This window comes from Brachyhypopomus gauderio, chromosome 15 (genome assembly GCF_052324685.1).
Source record: "Brachyhypopomus gauderio isolate BG-103 chromosome 15, BGAUD_0.2, whole genome shotgun sequence".
In the NCBI taxonomy this organism is placed as follows: domain Eukaryota; kingdom Metazoa; phylum Chordata; class Actinopteri; order Gymnotiformes; family Hypopomidae; genus Brachyhypopomus; species Brachyhypopomus gauderio.
In genome coordinates this window covers 11,424,416-11,431,912 of record NC_135225.1, presented here as the reverse complement: position 1 = coordinate 11,431,912, position 7,497 = coordinate 11,424,416, and positions in this window count along the sequence as shown.

Here is a 7,497-nt window from a genome sequence, read left to right as displayed (position 1 = left end):
GAAATCCTGGAGGAATGGAGGCTTTGATTATTCAGTTTTGTGTTTAATCTTATTAGACTTTCGTTTTAAACCTGAACAAAAAGGTTTTGTCAGCACCAGTTTTAAACCTGAACAAAAAGGTTTTGTCAGCACCTGTGAACAAAGCTGTCTGGACCCTGAACAGCATGATTTCCTCAGTATCCTCGTCAGTAGGTATGTACACATGTCTTAGTCTCATTATCTCTCTTTACTCCAATATATTCAGCTCTACTTGAGTATCTTACAAGGCTGAGAATTTGTGTCAGTAGGCTACAAATCAAACGTGCATGTTATATGAAGGACTATGCTCTGTCACTTCCCTGCTACAACTCATAAGCCATTCATAAGCCAGACCTTTTGTTTTTTTAGCAATGTTTTCTGTTTTTTTTTTTTTGGTTATTTAAAAATTGTTTTTACAGAAAATATGATGAATGTTTAATATTGCACTTTAATATAGTATCATTAGTATAAAACATTTTAAAACTTTATAATATGGCCACTGAGATTCAAATTTAACTCAATACTTTATACATACGCCACTCACACGTCCGCTGAAAGTTTGAAAGCAGACATGCATTACAACAGTATTTGAATCACTATACACTGGAGTTTTTAAACATCTTTAAATGTTTACTTCTCCGAGTGAACTACTAACTCATTAAGAACAAGCTTTGTTATTATGACTAACGTGGATGTGTTGGGAACAGGTCTGTTCCTTCTACCTCTAGTACCATGAATTATTGAATAACAAAAATAATAATCAAAGTTATGAAGCTGTAAGGAAGAATTCTGGTACATTTCTCAACATTGGTTAAGGCTTGAATGACCGGACATAGAACACAACAGTATTTTCATGTGACTGAGGTCAGAAAATGTGACTTTGCCATTACACAGGATGGAATGTCTTCTGTTGTTGGTTTGGTGCTTTCAATCAATCATTTTTAAATTGGTCCCTTGAAGATTGCTAGGCCCTAAGGCAGCAAATACGGTCCCAAGTTACATTTATCAAAAAACCCAGTTTCTCTTTGATCTGTCAAACTTTTGGGGTATTGCCATGAAACATCCAGGTGGTCTTTAGCAAACGTGAAGGTATTATTTATACACACCTGTAGAAGAGCTAACACTTCTGAAAACATCAAAGCCAATCGGTAGGAGCCAGGTGAGCTCAGCCTCACGTAAAAGTCTCCGTACACACATCAAACACACTCTAAGAACGCTGAAGCTGGATTTGATGAACAATGTGAGTGAAAGAGATGTTCAGAACAGCAGGGTGCACAGCTTTGCTTATTTTAAAACCCTTTTCTGTAGCACTGCCAGGTTCGTTAAACAAAAAAATTATTTCCTGTACCACTGCCAGATTCCTCAGGTGCTATATCATTACAAACCAAGTGCCAGGAGAATATGACAAGAGCTAAGTATATAATATTGTACAAATAAATTTGTCTGCATGGGTTCCCATGGTAACAAGTGGAGAACACTCTTGGAAGGTCTTAAAAATTGAAGAAGAAAATAACTCAGGCTACTCTGCAAGCACTGTTCAAAATCTGATCTGTTAAATCATGGAGAAGCATAAAAACTTGACAATTCTTTATGGTACATTTAGTCCTCAAAGATTGCAAACCCATATATCCAGTGAAAACAATAACAGGAATCTTACTGAATTCAACATATCTTCATTGTGGGGAAGTGAGTGGCCTCACGTATCCTTATTTCATATCCTTGTTTTTATTGACAGATTTAGACTGCTTTCAATAACTTGCCAATTTGCATTACATTCAGTAAACTGCTTAGGTTGACTAGAAGAACACAGAACTTTCATGAAGTAATAGTACTGGAACAGAGAGCTATTGTACTGCTTATACACACCTTAAACTGACAGACAGGGGTGAGTTTCCCGAAACGTTCTTAGCGATAAGTACTTCTTAACCTTGTACATTTCATACGAGGTTACGAAGTACTTAGCGCTACGAACGTTTCGGGAAACCTACCCCAGAACATTAATGGCTGGAAGTAAGAAGTGACTAAATCAAACAATAAATCTCAAAATGTATTTTAAGTCAAAATAAGACATTTTCCATCTGAAATTTGGTTTTATGTAGTTAAAGTAAATGCACCAAGTACTGGCAAAAATCTGCTCGAGTTTCACTTCACTGAGAGACTTTAGCGTGGAACCATTTTTATGCATGGCTTTCTTTTTCTCATGTTTCTTGTTCTGCTATAACAGGAAGTTTGAAACTTGTGCATTTATTTAAAGCATCATGATTCTCTATTTGTATGTTACTTCAGTACCCCAGGTTAGTAACAGATAAAACACCTATAAACTGCATAATAAATTCAGTTAGATTTTAGAAACTATGATAGAATGCATTTTTAAAAATCATTTCTATGCTCTTCCTCGGCCAGGAGAAAGCACATTCTGCATGGATTGTCAGTAGCATATATTCTTCACTTTTAGCTTAGACTTGAAAAACATTAATGCAGTTTTCTTACAGTAACTGCTCCAAGGAAGGTCATTATTTGTCTTATTAATTTGAATACTGCTGTGATCTGTCTCTGATGATTTAATTGGCTGATGGAAAGGTCAGAAGAAGCTCCCCAGATCTAGTGGCATATGGCTTGTAATCTGCTGTGAAATAAGCATCTTTGCTTTAATCGCAATTTAAAAAATGCACTTGTCTTTAAAACCAACATCAGACTCAGTTTCAGACCATCAGGCTTTGAAAATGCATAAAATCAGTACCTTGCACAATGCTTGATTTTGTTAACTTGGTACATAAATAACGTCCGCCCATTGGTGCAAAACATTCAGTAAAATAAAAGCATAGTAGCTATACAGTATAAGCAGAATGTTGGCTGGCTAATTCCAATTCCAGTAGAATGAAAACTAAGAACATGGGAGATGTTCATCTTTGTCTGACTGAAAGGCTTGACGAAAAAGGAGAACAGCACTACACCTTTAAGTGTGACATGCAGCCAACAACTAAATCTTTCAGTCAAGTTAGCTGAAACTAGGTAGAATTTTCACAGAGAACAAAAATCAATAGGATACTGTGTGTGGACTGAGGGTGAAAGAAGAGAGACAGAAAGCAGAGTTGGATTGACGTTGTTGACTTGTTGAGATCCAGTTAGTGGAACTGGATAACCAGCTGAATATTAGGTGTGTAGTTTGTGTGGCTTGAAAACTATAGAAATAAGATGCTACAGAACATATCTAACACATCATCCCTGTTCTTTTCTTTTACAATGAATGAGACATATTACAAATAAGAGGGTTCACATATGTGTGTGTGTGTGTGTTAATATGGCAAATGAGATATAGCATGGAAGATGCAGGATGTGTTCATGTGTTCTGTAGATGAATTAAGATTCAATGAAAAAAAACGAATCTAAAAGATAAATTAGGGTCTGTCCTGACCGCAGATCTATTTTTTAGTAGCAGGTGAGGTGAGAAAGAAGCCCACTTACTAGAGATCCACCGGCATTATAGCAGGTTTTTGCAGTTATGTAAAAGACTTCCGGAAGCTGAATGAGGTCTCGGTGTTAAATGACCAAATGGCTTTGAGCAGCCCCCAGGCTTCACCCACTTAATTTCCATACTTAACCACACAAAAGATTTCCAGTATCTGAGACAGAGGCTCTGCTTAAGACAGACTTCAGCTGGTAAATTGTGGCAGCACCATGCTCTGTCATTCTGTGCATATAAATATCCTACAATATTCTGATGTTTCATGGACATCATCCCCAGGCTGCACTAACGGTATCGAGCTGTGTACCCGGATGATGTCATAACGCATTGAAGAGAGTTGGGCTGAACACCTGGGAGTGAGGATCCTCGGGCACCGTCTGGGCAGCCGAAGGTCTATATTACCTAACCGGACGTTCCTTCACATTGATCAGGTACGTTCCGTGACTGGCCAGAGCAAAGGACACCAGTGCCACAATGAACATGAAGTTCATGCCACTTCAGGACTTACCAATACCAAGAAAAAAAAAAGATTGCTTGAGAGTTTTATGTGGTATCTAGCTCGCATTTCCTGTAGACAGGCTGACAGAGAAGTAGACAGAGGAGTTCTCAAACATGTAAGAGCTGCCATCAGATATGCTGCCTTACCTCCCTCTCTCTTCACCACTGTTTTCAGATTCTCCACATGACAGCGAAAGAGGACCCTGGCCAATCCTTCCCTCCGAACCGCCTTCCAGGTGCACTGTGGACTTCCCTTTCACATTTTCCCACTTGACTTCTATAAATAAAGAACCCCTCACTGTCGGCTGTGTGTTGTGTTCATGCTGTGTCTATAGTGGTGTCCCATCACATTGTGTACTGAGAACCTCCAGAGCAAATTTGATGGGTTTAGCTTGAAAGCTGTCAAAATAGGAGTGGTGTGAGAAATGCCCCATGTAAGTCTATGGGAAATGTTCAAAACAAACAATCTCTTTAAAAAGCATGAGCAGGTAGGATGGGAATCACAGGAGGAAGAAAAAGCTAAACGAGTGAGTTAGCTCCATCAAACCAAATGAAAAAAAATTATAAACAGCAAGATGGAGGATTCAACTTCACATTAATATTGATGAGATGAAGGTGAAATAAAAGACAAGCAAGCTGGTTTTGGCATGTCAACTTAATTAACACTTTGCTCTAATGAGGAAGGCTCTCCTCGAGCTGAACCATCACTCTGTGCAGGAGATATGACACATTTTCACCACTGAACTTTGGCTTTGTGATTTCTCACTTTTGCCGTGTATTTTTAGGCTTTTGGTTTTCACTTCAAAATGCTGTCCAAACAAACAATTCTGCAGAGTTACGTCATATTAGTGGGAGTTTGCAGTATGATACTGCAAACTACTTGCTTGTTTAATGTGTGGCCTTTGCCTAGACATAGGAATGTCTACAAATTTTAATCCCATTGTTGGTTCAGATGCTTGGAATGCATTGGGTAGATACGACTGAGCTAAATGAAGATCTAATATGTAAACCCCAAAAATTAGGTCACTATAAAGACATAGTAAGACCTTAATAATCATAACTTTTGACTGATTTTGTACATTATGGTCAGTGACAGAATATCTTCTTTGAACAGTGCATTGCAATAATCTTGTGAATTTCATGGTATAGAACGGTATGTTAAGGTTTAACACTTTCCTTTTTGGTTTGATTAAAAGGTAGTTGTTTATGTATGTTAATGAAAAAACATACAAATTGTGCTTGTTTTCAAAAAACCAAATTATTAGGGCAATGTATGGCAAATCTAATGACTGTACATCTACCAAGAATGCAATATATTCATCTTTACTAAGCATGCTTTCTGCCAGGGCTGTCACATTCCTCCTCAGAGACAGGCAAACAAGCTATTTATTAATTCACATATGGCGCATGGTACATCTAATCACTAGAAACCCTTTGGGGGAAAAGAGGTGATTTCCTTCTGCTGTTTGCTTTGATGGTGAAAATTTGGTGCGAGAGCATTGAAAATATAAAGTTGTATTGGTTGCAGTCTGGCAATGAGATTGATTTTTTTCACCACCCAAAAGCCCCCTCTGCCACTAGAGGTTTATCTTGATGTATTCATTTAGGGGAGCCACTTCATCAACACAGAGCACACACATCTTGCTTCACACCAATCCCCCACCCCACACCCCCACACACACACACACACACACACACACCCTTCCCTCCTTTTTTTAATCTGTCAATGTCATAGGGCCTTCTGAGCGATTACTCCTAACTGGGTCTCCAAATGTCTTCCTGGTGGTTCTTATCTCTGCTCCACTTTGGGAGCAGTTTGGCAGGCACAGGCTGGACCGCTCTGGACCACCACGCCCCACCCTCAACCCTCCAACCCCCATGACCACCCATCACCCCAACAATGGCTGAGGACAGTGCAAGAGAATGATGGAGCTGCCTGATTGTCGGGGCCATTATGACCCTGTAGCACTCGTCAAGGACTCCGCTGCACTCACGATTCACTTTATTAACAAGGACTTTTTTGGTTTTGGCTTTGGCCCTATTAGCCTATTAGCTGATATATGTGGGATTCTGCTGACGGTCAGAGTAGGGCCAGACATGCCAAACCATCACCTGCGTGTCCATTGGCAGTGAGATGGCTTTAAAGCCAGGTGGCCACCAGTGTGGGTATAATTGAAGCATGTGTGTGTCTCACACGGGTGAGAACTCAGGGAAGACAGTGGCTCACACGCTGCCCTGCTATTTCTGTCAGCTTGTGTCACTTCATGTTGCAATGAAAATTATTTACATGCCCATTAGTGAGGCAAAGGGGGGTGGTGTGGTGTGGGGTGGGGGGGGGGTGCATTTTTATATCCTCTGAAACGACCTCTTTTTTTCTTAATCCAAAGCAATGTCATGCAGTAGATCTTCCCTCACTACAGTGTACTGATGCCTGCTCACTCTCCCACAAAAAAAAACAAACAAAATTGACACTCATGATAAGCAGATACACAATCTGTATAAATCTATTATTGACATGGATATAGTAAAATTGTATCGCGGCCCGCAAATCAAAGACCTTGCTTCAGACCGAATGCTATTAGAAATCCGAGCCTGTTTCTGTCTTTGGCTGTAATGGGTGGTGACATTGAAGGTGCAGCAGGTGGGGCTTGGTGAGAGGAATTATGGAGGGAAGTTAATCAAACGTACCGCGGAAGTCACGTGGTGCAGAGGTTAACGACAAGAGCCCTAACAGAATAATGAGTAGTTTACACCCAGCCTCGGGCTGCTGAGCACCCTCTCCCCACCAGCAGGGCTTCTCATGTCCCAGTTAAGACTCTGATGCTAAATAGCTCTCCATTCAGCCTGAATATAGCAATGGAGTGTTTAACCTTTACATCATGCAAATCAATGAATGTTCCCTGAGCTCTCTCAGGACAGGTTATGAACAAACACAAGTGTTAAGAACCACTGCCTTGTCAGTTTTTCCTTTTGTTTCTTCCTACCTCTATGAATACAATCTACCTCTTATGTCTCCCAGTGCATGTTTAATAACTGAATATCTACAATATTTGTTTGATATATGATCCTTTTATCCTGTACTTTATCACTTTTTAGCTCCTGGTACATAATGTAATCATTCCAATTTTCATTCCAAATTACAAAAACCTTAGAAAAGTAAGTGTCCTATTAGCCACAGGCTAGAGGACAAAGAACTCTCTGGTGTTCTGTATGAATTCCCACATGTTTAGGATGACCTTTCTCGTGTTCAGGATGACCTTTCTCATGTTCTGCATGAACTCTCTGGTGTTCTGTATGTTCTTTTGCAATAACCGAAGAACTTCAAATACAGTACGTGTGGCCAGATATTCCTGAGCAAGCTTGAACATCAAACAACCGACAATGTCACTCTTTTCCCTTTTATCTTAAACCATGGTGTTCTATTTCCCTACAGCCCAAATTGATGTTTGAGCAGGGACACAGAAGAGCAGACATGTGGAACTTCTTTGTAAATTGCATGGTGAACAGGTCTGGAG